The 19,633-nt window shown below is 40.8% G+C and overlaps 1 protein-coding gene across 3 annotated transcripts in view; it reads left to right on the top strand.

The window, feature by feature from the left end:
- The window catches only part of LACC1 (laccase domain containing 1), a 67,634-nt gene that overhangs the window by 26,431 nt on the left and 21,570 nt on the right, over positions 1-19,633 (top strand). The window lies entirely within an intron of this gene.

The raw sequence follows: 19,633 nt of genomic DNA, 5'->3' as shown, positions 1-19,633 counted from the left end.
AGCCTGCTTGTAAGGGCTGGAATTGATCAATTCAAGCATTTCCTTGGCACCAACTTGATTTTTCTCCATCTGAATTTCACACAATTTTCTTCTAGCTAGAAGGTAATTTGTTTGGCTCATTATAAAAAATGTTGAACTGGCAAAAGTTTCCAAGATTATGTCTATTTTTTCCTTTCTTTTGGTAAAACCAAACTGCTTCAATAGTCAATTGCCTAGTTAAATGATTAAATTCTTAACTATTCCCATGGCTTGCAGGATTATGGTTGTAAAAAACATTAAGTCCTACAGAAAACTTATGTAACTTGTACTAACATCTTTTGGAAATGAGATCCTTTCTTCTTTAAAAATTCTGCCATTTTTCTCTTCCATAGAGATTGAATTACTTGTTTACCCTTTTTGTTTAAAGGCAGACTATTAGATTTCTCTCAATCATTACATCCTTTATTATAAGTATGACTCAGCTGAACATTATTGTGACCTGTTTTTTAAAAATATCTTTCTTCCCTTTATTTTGCGGAATTGAATTGGTGTGCTAGTGCTTTTCTTTCCCGTGAAGGAGACTTATTGTTCTTGTGGTGAAGGCTTCTAGTTTACTTGGACATCTTTAGATATAATTTGATTATTTTATAGTGGTTGGACTTTTCTTTCCTTTGGACCAACACCTATTCTGTACCTTTCCCTTTTTGTACTTTTTTCTACTCATTATTCAGATGGCCTTTCTCTTCTAGTATCATATTATTTTAATGATTGTAGCTTTGTAATATATATTTTTAAACATCTTTATTGGAGTATAATTGCTTTACAATGTTGTGTTAGTTTCTGCTGTATGACAAAGTGAATCAGCTGCATGTACACATATGTTCCCATATCCCCTCCCTCTTGCGCCTCCCTCCAAACCTCCCTATGCCACCCCTCTAGGTGGTCACAAAGCACAGACCTGATCTCCCTGTGCTATGCGGCTACTCCCCACTAGCTACCTATTTTACGTTTGGTAGTGTATATATGTCCATGCCACTCTCTCACTTTGTCACAGCTTACCCTTCCCCCTCCCCATATCCTCAAGTCCATTCTCTAGTAGGTCTGTGTCTTTATTCCCATCTTGCCCCTAGTTTCTTCATGACCTTTTTTTCTTTTTTTTTTCTTAGATTCCATATATATGCGTTAGCATACGGTATTTGTTTTTCCCTTTCTGACTTGCTTCACTCTGTATGACAGACTCTAGGTCCATCCACCTCACTACAAACAGTTCAGTTTCATTTCTTTATATGGCTGAGTAGTAATCCATTGTATAAACGTGCCACATCTTCTTTATCCATTCATCTGTCGATGGACACTTAGCTTGCTTCCATGTCCTGGCTATTGTAAATAGTGCTGCAATGAACACTGTGGTACATGTCTCTTTTTGAATTATGGTTTTCTCAGGGTATATGCCCAGTAGTGAGATTGCTGGGTCATATGGTAGTTCTATTTTTAGTTTTTTAAGGAACCTCCATAATGTTCTCCGTAGTGGCTGTATAAATTTACATTCCCACCAACAGTTCCCTTTTCTCCACACCCTCTCCAGCACTGATTGTAGATTTTTTGATCATGGCCATTCTGACCATCATGGAGAGGTGATAACTCATTGTAGTTTTGATTTGCATTTCTCTAATGATTACTGATGTTGAGCGTCCTTTCATGTGTTTCTTGGCAATCTGTATATCTTCTTTGGAGAAGTGTCTATTTAGGTCTTCTTCCCATTTTTGGATTGGATTGTTTGTTTTCTTGATATTGAACTGCATGAGCTTCTTCTATATTTTGGAGATTAATTCTTTGTCAGTTGCTTCATTTACGAATATTTTCTCCCATTCTGAGGGTTGTCTTTCGGTCTTGTTTATGGTTTCCTTTGCTGTGCAAAAGCTTTTAAGTTTCATTAGGTCCCATTTGTTTATTTTTCTTTTTATTTCCATTTCTCCAGGAGGTGGGTCAAAAAGGATCTTGCTGCGATTTATGTCATAGAGTGTTCTGCCTATGTTTTCCTCTAAGAGATTTAGAGTGTCTGGCCTTATATTTAGGTCTTTAATCCATTTTGAGTTTATTTTTGTGTATGGTGTTAGGGACTATTATAATTTCATTCTTTTACATGTAGCTGTCCAGTTTTCACAGCCACTTATTTCACACACCACTTATTGAAGAGGGTGGCTTTTCTCCATTGTATATTCTTGCCTCCTTTATCAAAAGTAAGGTGACCATATGTGCGTGGGTTTATCTCTGTGCTTTCTATCCTGTTCCATTGATGTATATTTCTGTTTTTGTGCCAGTACCATACTGTCTTGGTTACTGTAGCTTTGTAGTATAGTCTGAAGTCAGAGAGCCTGATTCCTCCAGCTCCATTTTTCTTTCTCAAGGTTACTTTGGCTATTCGGGGTCTTTTGTGTTTCCACACAAATTGTGAAATATTTTGTTCTAGTTCTGTGAAAAATGCCATTGGTAGTTTGATAGGGATTGTATTGAATCTGTAGAATGTTTTGGGTAGTATAGTCATTTTCACAATGTTGATTCTTCCAATCCAAGAACATAGTATATTTCCCCATCTGTTTGTATTATCTTTAATTTCTTTCATCAGTGTCTTATAGTTTTCTGCATACAGGTCTTTTGTCTCCTTAGGTAGGTTTATTCCTAGGTATTTTATTCTTTTTGTTGCAGTGGTAAATGAGAGTGTTTCCTTAATTTCTCTTTCAGATTATTCATCATTAGTGTATAGGAATGCAAGAGATTTCTGTGTATTAATTTTGTATCCTGCTACTTTACCAAATTCATTCTAGTAGTTTTCTGGTAATATCTTTAGGATTCTCTATGTATAGTATCATGTCATCTGCAAACAGTGACAGTTTTACTTCTTCTTTTCCAATGTAGATTCCTTTTATTTCTTTTTCTTCTCTGATTGCTATGGCTAAAACTTCCAAAACTATGTTGAATAATAGTGGTGAGAGTGGGCAACCTTGTCTTGTTCCTGATCTTAGACGAAATGGTTTCAGTTTTTCACCATTGAGAATGTTGTTGGCTGTAGGTTTGTCATATATGGCCTTTAGTATGTTGAGGTAAGTTCCCTCTATGCCCACTTTCTGGAGAGTTTTTATCATAAATAGGTGTTGAACTTTGTCGCAAGTTTTTTCTGCATCTATTGAGATGATCATATGGTTTTTATCCATCAATTTGTTATACATCAATTTGTGGTGTATCACATTGATTGATCTTCATATATTGAAGAATCCTTGCATTCCTGGGATAAACCCCACGTGATCATGGTGTATGATCCTTTTAATGTGCTGTTGGATTCTGTTTGCTAGTATTTTGTTGAGGAGTTTTGCATCTATGCTTATCAGTGATATTGGCCTGGAGTTTTCTTTTTTTGTGACATCTTTGTCTGGTTTTGGTATCAGGGTGATGGTGGCCTTGTAGAATGAGTTTTGGAGTATTCCTCCCTCTGTTATATTTTGAAAGAGTTTGAGAAGGATAGGTGTTAGCTCTTCTCTAAATGTTTGATAGAATTTGCCTGTGAAGCCATCTAGTCCTGGACTTTTCTTTGTTGGAAGATTTTTTAATCACAGTTTCAATTTCATTACTTGTGATTGGTCTGTTTATATTTTCCAGTTCTTCCTGGTTCAGTCTCAGAAGTTGTGCTTTTCTAAGAATTTGTCCATTTCTTCCAGGTTGTCCATTTTATTGGCATATAGTTGCTTGTAATAATCTCTCATGATCCTTTGTATTTCTGCAGTGTCAGAGGTTACTTCTCCTTTTTCATTTCTAATTCTGTTGATTTGAGTCTTCTCCCTTTTTTTCTTGATGAGTCTGGCTAATGGTTTCTCAATTTTGTTTATCTTCTTTGAGAACCAGCTTTTAGTTTTATTGATCTTTGCTATTGTTTCCTTCATTTCTTTTTCATTTATATCTGATCTGATCTTTATGATTTCTTTCCTTCTGCTGACTTTGGGTTTTTTTTTTGTTGTTTTTCTTTCTCTAATTGCTCTTGGTTAGGCTCTTTATTTGAGATGTTTCTTGTTTTTTGAGGTAGGATTTGTATTGCTATAGCTTCCCTCTTAGAAATGCTTTTGCTGAGTCCCGTAGGCTTTGGGTCATTGTGTTTTTATTGTTATTAGTTTCTGGGTATTTTTTGAATTCCTCTTTTATTTCTTCAGTGATCTCTTGGCTATTTAGTAGGGTATTGTTTAGCCTCCATGTGTTTGTATTTTTTACAGATTTTTTCCTGTAATTGATATCTAGTCTCATAGTGTTGTGGTCAGAAAATATACTTGATATGATTTCAATTTTCTTAAATTTACCATGGCTTGTTTTGTGGCCCAAGATATGATCTGTCCTAGAGAATGTTCCATGAGCACTTTGAGAAGAAATATCATTCTGTTGTTTTTGGATAGAATGTCCTATAAGTATCAATTAAGTCCATCTTCTTTAATGTGTCATTTAAAGCTTGTGTTTCCTTATTTATCTTCATTTTGGATGATCTGTACATTGGTGAAAGTGGGGTGTTACAGTCCCCTACTATTGTTATGTTACTGTGGATTTCCCCTTTTATAGCTGTTAGCATTTGCTTTATGTATTGAGGTGCTTCTATGTTGGGTGCATAAGTATTTACAATTGTTATATCTTCATCTTGGATTGATCACTTTATCATTATGTAGTGTCCTTCTTTGTCTCTTTTAATAGTCTTTATTTTAAAGTCTATTTTGTCTGATATGAAAATTGCTACTCCAGCTTTCTTTTGACTTCCATTTGCATAGAATATCTTTTTCCATCCCTTCACCTTCAGTCTGTATGTATCCCTAGGTCTGAAGTGGGTCTCTTGTAGACAGCATACATACGGGTCTTGTTTTTGTATCCATTCAGCCAGTCTATGTCTTTTGGCTGGAGCATTTAATCCATTTACACTTAAGATAATTATCAATATGTATGTTCCTATTACCATTTTCTTAATTGTTTTGGGTTTGTTTTTGTAGGTCTTTTCCTTCTCTTGTGTTTCCTGCCTAGAGAAGTTCCTTTGGTATTTGTTGTATAGCTGCTTTGATGGTGCTGAATTCTCTTAACTCTTGCTTGTCTGTAAAAGTTTTAATTTCTCCGTCAAATCTGAGTGAGATCCTTGCTGGGTAGAGTAATCTTGGTTGTAGTTTTTTCCCTTTCATCACTTTAAATATGTCCAGCCACTCCCCTCTGGCTTGCAGGGTTTCTGCCAAAAGATCAGCTGTTAACCTTATGGGGATTCCCTTGTATGTTATTTATCGCTTTTCCCTTGCTGCTTTTAATATTTTTTTCTTTGTATTTAATATTTGACAGTTTGATTAATATGTGTCTTGGTGTGTTTCTCCTTGGATTTATCCTATATGGGACTCCGTGCACTTCTTGGACTTGATTGCCTATTTTCTTTCCCATGTTTGGGAAGTTTTCAACTATAATCTGTTCAAATATTTTCTCAGTCCCCTTCTTTTTCTCCTCTTCTTCTGGGACCCCTATAATTCGAATGTTGGTGCATTTAAAGTTGTTCCAGAGGTCTCTGAGAGTGTCTTTAATTCTTTTCATTCTTTTTTCATATTCTGCTCTGCAGTAGATATTTCCACTATTTTATCTTCAGGGTCACTTATCCGTTCTTCTGCCTCAGTTATTCTTCTATTGATTCCTTCCAGATAATTTTTAATTTCATTTATTGTGTTGTTCATCATTGTTTGTTTGTTCTTTAGTTCTTCTAAGTCCTTGTTACACGTTTCTTGTATATTCTCCATTCTATTTCCAAGATTTTGGGTCACCTTAACTATCATTATCCTGAATTCTTTTTCAGGTAGACTGCCTATATCCTGTTCATTTATTTGGTCTGGTGGGTTTTTACCTTTTTCCTTCATCTGCTGTGTGTTTCTCTGTCTTCTCATTTTGCTTAACTTACTGTGTTTGGGGTCTCCTTTTCACAGGCTGCACGTTCATAGTTCCTGTTGTTTTTGGTGCCTGCCCCAAGTGGGTGAGGTTGGTTCAGTGGGTTGTGTAGGCTTCCTGGTGGAGGGGACTGGTGTCTCTGTTCTGGTGGATGAGGCTGGATCTTGTCTTTCTGGTGGGCAGGGCCATGTCCGGTGGTGTGTCTGTGAACTTAGTATGATTTTAGGCAGCGTGTCTGCTAATGGGTGGGATTCGTTCCTGTCTTGCTAGTTGACTGTCATGGGGCATCCATCACTGGATCTTCCTGGCTGTTGGGTGGATCTGGGTCTTAGTGTTGAGATGGAGATCTCTGGGAGAGCTCGTACCGATTGATATTACATGGGGCTGGGATGTCTCTGGTGGTCCAATGTCCTGATCTCGGCTCTCCCACCTCAGAGCCTCAGGGCTGACACCAGGCCAGAGCACCAGGACCCTGTCAGCCACACAGCTCAGAAGGAAAGGGAGAAAACAGAAAGAAAAATTTATTAAATTAAAATAAAAAAAGAGAGCAACCAAACCAATAAACAAATCCACCAATGATAACAGGCGCTAAAACTATACTAAGATTAAATATAAAAATCTGAAACAAATCAGTCATTGACAGCCGACCCCAAGTCTACAGTTGCTCCCACAGTCCACCACCTCAATTTTGGGACGATTCATTGTCTATTCGTGTATTTCACAGATGAAGGTTACATCAAGTTTATTGTGGGGATTTAATCTGCTGCTCCTGAGGCTGTTGGGAGAGATTTCCCATTGTCTTCTTTGTTCGCACAGCTCCTGTGGCTCAGCTTTGGTTTTGGCCCAACCTCTGCATGTAGGTTGCCCTCAGGCATCTGTTCCCACCCAGACAGGATGGGGTTAAAGCAGCAGCTGATTAGGGGGCTCTGGTTCACTCATGCTGTGGGGAGGGAGGGGTATGGTTGTTATAATTGGAATGCAGGGTGAGCCTCCAGTGGCAGAGGCCGGCATGACGTTGCAACAGCCTGAGACGCACTGTGTGTTCTGCCGGGGAAGTTGTCCCTGGATCACGGGACCCTGGCAGTGGCGGGCTGCACAGGCTCCCTGGGGTGGGTGCTGTGGACAGTGACCTGTGCTTGCACACAGGCTTCTTGGTGGCTGCAGCAGCAGCAGCATTAGCATTTCATGCCCGTCTCTGGTGTCTGAGCTGATAGCCGTGGCTTGCGCCCTTCTCTGGAGCTCATTTAGGTGGTGCTCTGCCTCTTCTGGGCAGACAGGGAAGGAATCCTCTCTCCTCACACACCCCGAAACAATGGTCTGTTGCCTCTTCCGCAGGTCCAGAATTTTCCCTGGACTCCCTCCCAGCTAGCTATGGTGCACTATCCCCCTTCAGGCTGTGTTCACACAGCCAACCCCAGTCCTCTCCCTGGGATCTGACCTCCGAAGCCCAAGCCTCAGCTCCCAGCCCCCACCTGCCCCGGCGGGTGAGCAGACAAGCCTCTCGGGCTGTTGAGTGCTGGTCAGCACTGATCCTCTGTGCGGAAATCTCTCCACTTTGCCCTCTGCACCCCTATTGCTGCGCTCTCCTCCGTGGCTCTGAATCGTCCCTCCCGCCCAACCCCCATCTCTGTCCATGAATGGTCTTCCTAGTGTGTGGGAACTTTTCCTCCTTCACAGCTCCCTCCCAGAGGTGCAGGTCCTGTCCCTATTCTTTTGTCTCTGTTTTTTCTTTTTTCTCTTGCCCTACCCAGGTACGTGGGGTTTTCTTGCCTTTTGGGAAGTCTGAGGTCTTCTGCTAGTGTTCATTAGGAGTTGTTCCACATGTAGATTTATTTTTGATGTATTTGCGGGGATTAAGGTGATCTCCATGTCTTACTCCTCTGCCATCTTGAAGGTCCTCTCTGTAATATATTTTGAAATTAGGATGCCTCCAGCTTTATTCTTCTTTCTCAAGATCTCAAGATCAAAGTAGCTTTGGGCTATTCAAAGTCTTTTGTGATTTCATATGAATCTTAGAATTTTTTTTCTATAAAAAATGCCATTGGGATTTTGATGGGAATAGTATTGAGCCCTGTAGATTGCTTTGGGTAGTATGGGCATCTTAACAATATTAAGTCTTCCAATCCATGAACATGGGATGTTTTCCATTTACTTGCATTTTAAATTTCTTCTTTAATTTCTTTCTTCAGTGTATTACAGTTTTCAGTGTACAAGTTTTTCCAACTACTTGGTGAAGTTTATTTTAAGTATTTTATGCTTTTTGATGCTACTGCAAATGGGATTGTTTTCTTACCTTCCTTTTTGCATGGTTCATTGTTAGTATATAGAAACACAACTGGTTTTTGTGTGTTTTTCTATCCTGCAACTTTACTGAATTCATTATTAGTTCTAAGATTGTTTTTGGTGAAATCTTTAGATTTTCTGTGTATAGGAACATGTTATCTGTAAACAGAGATCATTTTACTTTTCTCTTTCTGATTTGGCTGCCTTTTTTTTTGTTGCCTAATTGCTCCAAGACCTTCAGTACTATGTTGAATAGACGTTCACCACTAAATTTCGATCAATTACAGGTCACAGTGATTCAATCTCTGAAATATATTTTCCTTTTCTCTCTTTCATTCCAACACTGCTGCCACTCCGGTTTTTGTCACTTCTTTCTCTGCAATAGCCTAACTGATCTCTTCTTGATCCTAGGTTGCTCCTTTCTTTTTCCACCTGCCAGTGGAGTGAACTTTCAGCAACAAAAATGCTCCCTTGCTTAAACACATTAATGACATGTATTCCTATAACTTTGGGGACAAAAATAATATTTTCTTTTGCAGGTAAGGCCCTTCACAATCTGATTTCCACACACCTCTCTAGTTTCATCTTTTACCAGTCCTTCATACAAACTATTTACCAAAAAGAATGCCTATCATCATCTAAATACTGTGCACTTTCCTACTTCTGGGCTGTGGTGCAAGCTCTGAACATCACAAGATCTTTTCTAGAATATCTTCTCTGAATCTGCCTCTTATCCTTCTACTCATTCATCATCAGTCAGCTCAGTGTCATTGCCACCTAATTTCATTCAGTGCCCTTCTTTTGTGCTCTTATAGTGTGCATATCATACATTCATCTTTTTAACTAGACCACATGCTTCTAGAGTTGTTACTCTATGCTTTAGTATATTTTCTATTATAGTCATTGATTATTTTTACATTCTAACAAAATAAAAGAATTGAGGGGATATCTATTGAGGGAATTGGTGATGTTGAGCTGCAGAAGAGAATGGTGTGGAAGGGTGAGGTGGGCAACAGAGGGGTGGTGGATCATGATACCTGTTTCCACACCTGAAGTCTTTCATAATGAAGGGTTTATATGTCCATCTGTGGGAGATTGCAGGGGAGCAGATTTTCTCTTGATGTAAGAAAAATGAACAGTTTTCTGAAGAAAGAATAGGCTACTGGGTCAGGAGGAAGTGAATAAATCACTTCTGGGTCTGTTTCGAGAAATGTTGGACTGTCTCTCCTGATTGAGTAATGTTTCTGTTGAAGGAAGGAATTCAGCCTCTTCTGGAGGGTTTGGTCAGATGGCCTATGACATCTCTTCCAACTTTTACATTCCACCATTATTTTCTAAAATAAAAAAAATAAAAATTACAGCTTCTTTTAAAAGAACGAGATACCACTATATATCCAATAGAATGGCCAAAATCTGGAACACTGACAATACCAAATGCTGACAAGGATTTGAAGTAACAGGAATTCTTATACATTGCTGGTGGGAATACAAAATGGTACAACCACTTTGGAAGAGAGTTTGGTGGTTTCTTACAAAAATAAACATACATCTCCAGTAAACATATAATCCAGCAATTGTGTTCCTTGGTATTTACCCAAATGATTTGAAAACATAGGTCCATATAAAAAACCTCCACACAGATGTCTATAGTAGCTTTATTTATAATTTCCCAAACTTGGAAGCAACCAAGATTTCCTTTAGTAAGTGAATGGACAAATAAATTATGGTACACCCAATCGAATATTATTCAGTTCTACAAAGAAATTAGCTATTAAGCCATGAAAGATACAGAGGAAGCTTAAATGCATATTACTAAGTGAAAGAAGCCAATATGAAAAGGTGACATACTGTATGATTCCAACCTAATGACATTCTGGAAAAGGTACAACTATGTAGACCATAAAATGAAAAGTGGTTGGGAGGAATGAATAGGCAGAGCATAGTTTGTTTTTTTTTAAGGTAGTGAAAGTACTCTGTGTAATATTATAGTGATGGATATATGTCCTTATACATTTGTCCAAATCCATAGAAGGTATAACACCAAGAGTGAAACCTAAGGTAAACTATGGACTGTGGGTGATTATGATGTGTCAATGTAGGTTCATCCTTGGTAAAAAAAAAGTACCATTCTGGTGAGTGATATTGATATTGAGGGAGGCTGTGCATATGTTGGGCAGAGAACATAGGGGAAATCTCTGTACCTTCCTTTCAATTTTGTTGTAAACCTAAAGCTGCTCTAAAAGATAAAGTCTTTAAAAAACTAAATAACAGCTTCTTCACACTTAAACCTTGAAAACAGATTGACCTACATAGTACTACTTAGAAGGTTTCAGTGAAGCCAAAGGAACATAGGCCCCTCTCAGAATTCAGGTTTGAACTTAATTATTGCAAAGGTGTTTGATAGTGTGGCTTCCTGATTTCTGTTGTTCACTCTTTTCCTCATCAGTATCCCATTCCTGATGGCCAACATCTAACAGTACAATGATCAAGGAACAATGTTTTATGTATCCTAAGATACCTATCTTACTCTATCTTGTGTTACATTCCTTTTTGTGCTTGAATATCTACCCAATTAGATTGTGAACGATGTCTTAAATTTTTATGTACCCTCTATAGCTTTTATATCTGTCCTTAGCAAGGATTCCACAAATGATTGTTAAGGTGAATTGAATTTAGGCTACAGGATGAAACAGATTCAGCTAATCCATTCTAAAACATTGTAGTAGGGGCTTCTCTGGTGGTGCAGTGGTTGAGAATCTGCCTGCCAATGCAGGGGACATGGGTTCGAGCCCTGTTCTGGGAAGATCCCACATGCCGCGGAGCAACTAAGCCCGTGAGCCACAACTACTGAGCCTGCATGTCTGGAGCTTGTGCTCTACAACGAGAGGCCGCGACAGTGAGAGGCCCACGCACCGCGATGAAGAGTGGCCCCTGCTTGCCACAACTAGAGAAAGCCCTCGCACAGAAACGAAGACCCAACACAGCCAAAAATAAATAAATAAAAATTAAATTAAAAAAAAAATTACCCTCTAAAACATTGTAGTAATCTACCAGAGGGATAAAAATAGGAAAAAAACGAAACAAAAACCATGAACATGGGACCTCAGGATACTCTGGCATTTCAGTTTCTGAAATGTGGCAGTTTGGTAGTACTGGCAAGTTGGGAAGAGAGGTATGCCAATTACAGGGTGAGGAGGTGAACAGTACAGCTGAGAGTCAAGAGGAGTGACATGGACTGAGCACCTATGTCCTGACTTAGCCTCAAGTGGTCCTCAGTAGAATCTAACAGGTGGACCCTCCTGGGGATCCAGGAAATACTGCAAACACAGGGAATTCAGTCCACTGTTACCGTTGGCCAGATCACAGGCAGTATGAGTTAGGAAATACGAGAATTCACAAAGCAAGAATGTTTCTGTCTTTTTCATAGGCATCTAAAAATGGAATTAGCTACCAAAGAGAAAGGAAGAAACAACCAGATTTTTCAAGAGGAGGAGAGGTTGTAATTCCTCTTTTTTTTTGCGGTACGTGGGCCTCTCACTGCTGTGGCCTCTCCCGTTGCGGAGCACAGGCTCCGGACGCGCAGGCCCAGCGGCCATGGCTCACGGGCCCAGCCGCTCCGCGGCACGTGGGATCTTCCCGGACCGGGGCACGAACCCGTGTCCCCTGCATCGGCGGGCGGACTCTCAACCACTGCGCCACCAGAGAAGCCCCCCTCTTTTTTTTTCTTACAGATTTTTCTATGGCTAGCAAAACTATGCTCGTCAATCCTTTGGTGTTGACAGCAAAGTATCCCACAGCATCTGCCAGGTAGCTGTTGATCTGTAAATCACCCACCTTCTCCCATACTTATTGCCTCTGGGGGGCCCCTGTGGGGCAGCCTCCTGCTTGAAGCTGAAAATAATTGCTGATCTTTATAAAGGCAGAGAGAGGCCTGAGGGAAGGAATACTGGACATAGAGACTAGTGGCATTGGAGAAAGGGGAGCTGACTAGTTTGCAAAGTAAACTTTTCCTCAGAAATTCAATTGAAAGCATTCACAAGTCTGCACATCCAGCCTTGTTGGCTGGTCATCTGCGGCAGCAGAGTTCGGATATGATGACAGAGCTATGTGAATCCTGGGTGGAGAGACATTCCCGTGATGTGCCCTGTGGGACCTTCTGCCTTCCTGCTGACAGCATCATCTGTTCCAAAAAAAAAAAAAAAATTATGCTTCTAATTAAGACTGAAGCTGAGAAATTTTCCTGACAGGGGTGGAAGTTGTAGCATGCATGGCCCATTAGATTTGCATTCTTTGTTCAGTGGGACATAAAGTCACTACTTTATCAACAAATTGAAACACCGAGGATATTCTCTCTCTCTGACTTTCCTACATACAATCATTATACCGCCCCACACGCATGCATGAGACACACACATCCAGTTACTACTTTAGAGTAAGCTCTTTTTTTCTTTTATAGTTTCAGGTGGAATCAATCAGTCAATCAATTTCTCTGTGTGTCTCTGTCTCTTTCTCTCTTTCTTCAATATTTCCCAGACTTGTGGGGGACTTTCCCTCCAGATTTGGTGGTTTTAAATTCAGGACAACCCTGATAGAATAAAGACTTTTTACCACTAAGGAGATTTGAGAAAAATAGGCCTCTGTCCCTAAAGGAAATAGCGAAAGTTCATTCCTAACAATTTTTTGAATGGGCATTAACTGCTGAAATAAGTTGACAGTTTCCCACAGTGGCTAATTTGAAGGGGACAAGAGGTACCTAGAAGTACAGAGTTTGGTGCATTTGGTAAAAATAAAACAGCCTCCTTACTTTATAATGACAGCTTGTGTTATAGGTTTCTTCCTAAAGTGGAAATGTTGCCAAGGCGATACCTTGGCAATCTTCTACATGGCCGCTTTTTACATTAATCCACACAGGCTTCACGGACGTTAATCTTTATAACACACCTATGCAGTCCAGAAAGGCAGAATATATTGTTTTAGTCTGTTTTTCATGAAGGGAAAGAATAATAGAAAACAAATGTTTCTGGTCTCCACTCGCCTTTCCAGGACACACTGTCAATGACCAGACCTGGGATGTTGAAATGGCCTTAGGACCTCAGCCCAGGACTGTGGAGAAAAGAGAGCAGGAGACCTAAAGAGAATGAATGTAACAAGCCAGATCAAGGACGCAGCTGCTGATCAGAGCTGGAAGGTCTGCCACTGAGACAGCGTGGAGGCCAGGGGGCAGAAGCCCAAAAGGAACCAGAGCCAAAAGTCACAGTTAGCAAAGCTCAGAGCCAAAGCACAAGACAGGAACCAAAGAAGCAATCAACACTGAGCAAGAATGTCCAGTGTCAGCATTCAGAAAGTGCCCTTGTGACCTCCCTTGGTGTAGTAGCGCTTCCTTAGCCCCAGGGTGGGCGTCCCCTCTGGAAAGCAGCCCCTACAGCTGGGCTTGAGGAGTGATTAACCTTGGAGTCAGGGTGAGCTGTTTCAATTTTTACTAGACCTTCCACTATGGGAGACAGAGACAAGATCTTTATGCCCAAGATGTCTCTGGAGTCATAAAGTTCACCAAAGTGGTATCCTAGGGGCAAGGCTTGGACTAGGGTGGGCGAGTGAGGTGCCTAGGGTGCCAGCCTTAAGGAGGCATTCACTCATAGTGTCAGACAAGTGCAGGTCACTGAGGCTCAGAGAGGGGAAGGATGCTTCCCTGCCCAAGGCTGGGCAGCACTGGCCCTGACACCCGATGGCCTCTGTTTCCCTTTGACATTGGGCCACGAGTCCATTCTGAATCAGAGTCTGGGGACCCCATGGTGTTTCTTGAAACAAAATATATGATTAATATTTAGCTTCTCCCTGGCTTTTAATAATGTAGGATGGATGAAAATAAACTCCTAAATCAATGTAACAGAAAAATGTTGGCTAACACCATGGTAAAGACATTTTCTCTTATCCATTGGCTGGCCAGGAAGTTCTAAATACTTTCCCAAGAGTATTTGCTTCAAAAAGAACAGAGAGAAAGTTACTGAGAGACCCCAGCAAATGTTTGCTGAATGAATAGATGATGAATTAGAACTGACAACAGAGAGACTAGGACTCACATGAACCCCATGAAAATATTCAGTATTCTTCCTTTTAGTTCCATCTGGCGATTAACAGGCTTGGTTTATTTTTATATACTAAATTTTTTCAAGCGATATCTATATTAAGTGCCCAAAAGCTTTTCCTCTGAAACTTATCATTTAAATCACTTTAGTTGACTCTGATCCCAACCAAGTAAGATGTTAAGGAAAGAACAAGAGAAATAGTATAAAACTTTATCCAAGAAGACTTGTTGGTTAATTTTGATTTGGGGTGTTTGTGAAGAGCTCCCTCAAATCCATATTCTAAATCTAAATGGAGTATCTTCAGTTTTCCAGTCAAGAGTCATTTTCTTTCTTTCTTTTTTTCCACTGGGCTCCACAGATTGGGCTGTCTTCTGTCTGCTTCTGAGGCTGTCATCCATCTCCAGGGTTTATAGTTGCTGACAACGTGCTTCAATAATTCACAAGGAACAGGACCCGTTTTGTGTTCCCCCTTTTTTCAGTTGGCTCAGTGATGCAAAGCAGATTAAAAGCATGCTTTTTGTCAGTGAAGTAAGTCGAGAGGTATCAGAGACACCCTACGAGGAGTAATAACTGAAGGAGTTACTGCTATTAAATGTTTTCCACCAAAGCACAACTGGATAAAACCAGAAACACACTGGGGTCTGCCAGGCACCCTTGAATCCTGCTTGCCCGGTGACCGTACTCTAGAATACCCTGTCTAGCCTCCAAAATGTGGAGTTGATTTATTCCGGCTCTCAAGGTTTAAGGAAGGGAAATCTAAGGACAAAATGAAATTTTAAATTCACTCACTCAATTTATATAACCTGTGGCATTTGTTTGCTAATTATCTTGGTAAGATGTTTAAGTAGCAACTATTATGCATTCTTCCCATAACTCTCTTCAAAAGAAGATGCCTTTTATTTCTGCGCGGCTTCAGACAACAGAGCAGGAATGAGAAGGCCACACAGCCATGACTTTCACTCTTCAGAGAAGGAGCCTCCTGGGGACGTGCCATTGCTCGTGTGTCTTTAATATTAGATGTAAAAAGTTCTGTGTCAGGCTGAAGTCCCCAGACTGGCCTCATCTCAGAGGAGGCCGGAGCCTGTCAGGGCTCCCATGTCAGGGCTCCCGTGTCCTGACTTTGTTGACTGATTTCTGCTTATTGAAATTCAGCCGCAGCAGCAGCAGAAGCTGCCTCCTCCCTGTAGCTAACTCCTATCCCTGCGCAAATAAGACTGTGGCTCAAAGGCTTTGTAAACCACGATTTCCAGGGCCAATTTCAATACTCCGGTTCCTCTCTGAAGCCAATAACCAGACCCACACCAGAAGGTGGACACACCCCTCCAGATAAAGAATGGACTTATTTAGGTTCATGCAGAAACCAAAGAGGAAAGAACAGGGTGGATGATACAGTCCTATACTGGCCCTTGCAACTGAGGTGAGGGCTGTTTTGTGGAACCTGGCTGATTACCTCAGCTGCTCGTGTCCACATAGCACGCCCTCTGCACGACCTCGGCATGCCTTGCATCTTCAGTTTGATTTTGGCATTAGTGGTTTTCATAGATTTTTCTCCCTCATATTTTCCACATATCTCATATCATTATTAAAAGTGTATTTTGGATAGACTGGTCCTAGCCATTGAGTAAAAAATTCTGCTTTTGAAAAGTATATTTGTAATGGAATATTGCAAGGCTCACGATCTGGAAATCAGCTGACATCTGCTATGTCCTTATATGTCAATACACATAAATGTACACAGATATACAGATAGATAGTTCTACACATAAAATATTAACTATATTTACATGTGGTTTTCTTTAGGTAAGTAAATACAAAACTTAACCTCAGTTCCACTTGGCTTTTGGCAAGAAGTTGTCACCTAGTTTTTCATCCAATTGGCAAATGCACATAATTAATAAGTGAGTTTAAAGGATACAATTTTTCCTTTTGTTTTCTTTAAAATGCAATTTGAGATTGGAGTAAAACAGAATAAATATCAACGGAGGCCCCAAACCTTACAAACACTTTAATAGGATAGGCCTGTGGTAGCTGGAACCATAGCCCTTGAGGGCCACACTGATCCAGAAATTCCAGTCATCAAAACCTGACTTTTTTTTTTTTTTTTTTTTTGCTTCTCCATCATATTCTGAAGCTTGTGGTAGCCCTAAAAGGGTTGCCAGTTCACTCTTACAACTTTGCCCCAGGCTGAGGAAAGAACTGACTCCAAAATGTGTTCTGACAATGACATCGTCACAAAGGTGAGACTTCTTGGTGTTAAAACTATCATGGCTGCAGATACAGGGGATGTGCTCTTAGGCTTCACTGCAGGGATGCTGGGAGCGACTAGCTTCCCCAGGTGGATGCCACACAGACACACCAAAATGCAGGAGTGGGTACATGACTGTGAGATGCACTGGTCCTATCACATACTGCACCATCAGAGACTGGCTCAGCAGAGCACTGGAATGGTACATTCAAGGCATAGCTGAGGCAGCAGCTTTGAGATTAGGGTAAGGAAGTGGGGGTCATCATCTAGGGTGCACTGTGTACTTGATATCAACGAATATTATACGGTGTGACATCCTCAGTAGGTAGAATACATACTTCCAGGAGTTAGGGGTCAGGGCAGGAATGGCCCTGCTTACCATCACTCCAGTTACCTGCTTGGAGAATTTCTCTTCCTCTCCTTGTTTCTCTGAGTTCTGTCCTGGTTCCCTCTGGTCCTTCCACCAGAGGACACAGAGTCCTATTAAACTGTAATCGACAGCTCAGCACTTTGGGTTCCTCGTGCCAAGGGACCAACAGGCAAGAAGGGGGTGACTCGTGGCATCAGGAGGAGGTTGGGAGACTGTCATACAGCGGAAGCAGGGAAGAATATATTTGGCACCCAAGTGATTTTTTTAGGTGCCTCTTGGTACTACTTTGCCCAGTGTTGACAGTAATAGGCAAGTTTAGAAACCTTAGTCAGAGAAGGACGTGGTGACTGGGAGCTCAGACCCCTCTGGTCAGGTTCATGCCACCAGGTAAGACACCCAGACCTGTGGAGATGCTAGGTGAGGTTGAGGAGAATATAGAATGGAGGTGGAGGAGGAGACAATGCGTTTCACTTGTGATCCCAAGACTGGCTGCTCAGCTGGGGCTGTGTTTCTTGCCACTAAACCTCAGTAAGTTTCCCTGAGGAAGAATACACCACAAAGCTGCCTCCAGAATGTATACAGAGCAGTGGATTCAAAGGGTGGACTCGTGACCTCCGTGAAGTGCTACCTAGACCCTCATTCAGGACCAAAAAACTTGCTCCCCAAGCTGCTGGGAGTGCTGCAGACAGATAGCTTTTGCTGTCAGCTTACTTTGGGAATTGTCTCAACTGAAGAGAGCCCCTGGCATCCGGAACTGGTTGACCTGGGGATGCCAAACTTGTTGCCTCTTGCTAAAATGGTGTATCTCTAGATCTTGCAGCTTCGGAACTCAACTGTGCGGTTTGCTGAGGTTTTTGTTAAGACTGCAGTTGTAGCCCAACATCTCCCTTCATCCACTCCTCTTATTTTCCTTCTTTCCTCAGGTGTTGATCAAGAGAACCTCTAATAAACTTCCTACATGCAAACCACTCCTCAGTCTCTGGTTCCTGGGGAACCTAACTCGCAGCAGTGTTAGGAAAAAAATGAAACAGGGAAATGGAATAAATATCAGATATCAGGAGGGGCTGCCTAGTTAAGATGGTCAGGTAGGACTCCTCCAAGAAGTTGATATTTGAGCTGATGTGTGAATGATGAGAAGGGGCACAGAAAGATCTGGGGGGGCGGGTAGCCTCCCAGACAGAGGAAAGTATGAAGACCCTGAGGGGAGAATGAGTTGGACGTGTTCCAGAAAAAAAGGAAGGCCAGTGTTGCGTGTGATAAATGAAAAACAGGCCGGTAGAAAAAGCTGCTGGATCATGGAGTTTGAACTTTATTCTAAATACAGTAAGTAATTATTAACAATAATTTAAAATATTACTTTGACTTCTGTGTAGTGAATGACTTGCAGATGTTGAAAGTAGAATCGGGATGAGTGGTGAGTTACAAGGTCACCCAGGAAAGAAATGGGGTGTTTTGGATGAGGGTGGTGATGGTGGAGTGTGATTGATTTTTGCTATTTATTTTGGAGGTGAATCTAAAAGAAGTTGTGATGGGTTACGTGCAGGACAATGAAAAAAGAATAATTAAAGATGACCCCTAGGATAGGCCTGAGCAACTGGGGCCTCGTCACTAATTGGGATCTGAAAGACTAGCAGAGGAGAATGTTTGAAAGGAGAAATCTAAAGCAACCTGAGGATGGGGTACAAAGTTCCCAGAGAAAAGAACAGATTCAAAGTTTATATTACCTAATTAAGTAGTGAATTCAACTTTGTCAATCTTTTCCATCCTTCTGTGCTTCAGTTTCTTAGTTTTCCAGTCTTTCCTAGGCAGTTATGAGATTTTGTAGGCCTCGATCTATAATTATCTATAAACTAGTTTAAGTTTCTCAGAGAGTTTGCATTTTCAGCCACCTCCCAAGTGACACTGATGCTGTGGTCAGAGGACATTTTGAGCATCAAGGTTCCAGTCAGACAGACCCAGTTTTGAATTATTTCCCAGTCAATTATTAGTTGTATAATATTTGGGAAGTTTAAATCTTCTCAGAACTTTCATTTCTTTAAAAATAGGAACAATATACCTACTTCATAATGTTACTGAGAGAATTAAATGATGTCATGTCTGTAGAGCATAAAGCAAGCAACCCAGCTCCTCACTCACAACAGCGTTCACTAATTTAGTCTCCCTCCCACTCCGTCTCAAAAAGGGTGTCTATTCACAAATTATATTAGAATTAAAAAAAAATCATTATAAGGCTATTGGCATTCAGAGAATTAAGATGTGTGGTTTTGACTACAGCTAAGTAACTCGAATGGTCCACAGAACGTAGTCTTTTGAATTTTGCTGAACTACATATTTAAGTCCTATACACTGAGGTGACGGTCATTGGCAGTAGTGAGTCACTTTCCCGGGGTGAAACCTATCCAAGGTCAAGCATCCTCATCTCAGACCAACTTTATGGTTCTTAGCTCATCGTCCCATCCACGCACCTTTTGTGAAGCAAGAAAATCTCTGTATTTTATGGAAAATGCCCCTGCTAAACAAAGGCACAAACAGAAAAAAACAAACAATTCGAACCAACCAGTGAAGAGTGTTGGCATGAAAGTGAGGAGAAAGCTAAGAAATCTAGGAAAAAGATGCTTATACAGCAAACTAGGAGTTTGGGATAAATTATGGAGTGGGAATGCCACACTGGTGGTGGTTTGGATTCACGATATGAGTGCTTTCACCATGTGCCCCATAAGGAAACAAGGAAAG

The sequence above is a fragment of the Lagenorhynchus albirostris genome, chromosome 18, assembly GCF_949774975.1.
Source record: "Lagenorhynchus albirostris chromosome 18, mLagAlb1.1, whole genome shotgun sequence".
Classification (NCBI taxonomy): Eukaryota; Metazoa; Chordata; class Mammalia; order Artiodactyla; family Delphinidae; genus Lagenorhynchus; species Lagenorhynchus albirostris.
Note: the sequence above shows the minus strand (reverse complement) of the source record. Positions and strands in the feature narration are given on the sequence as shown.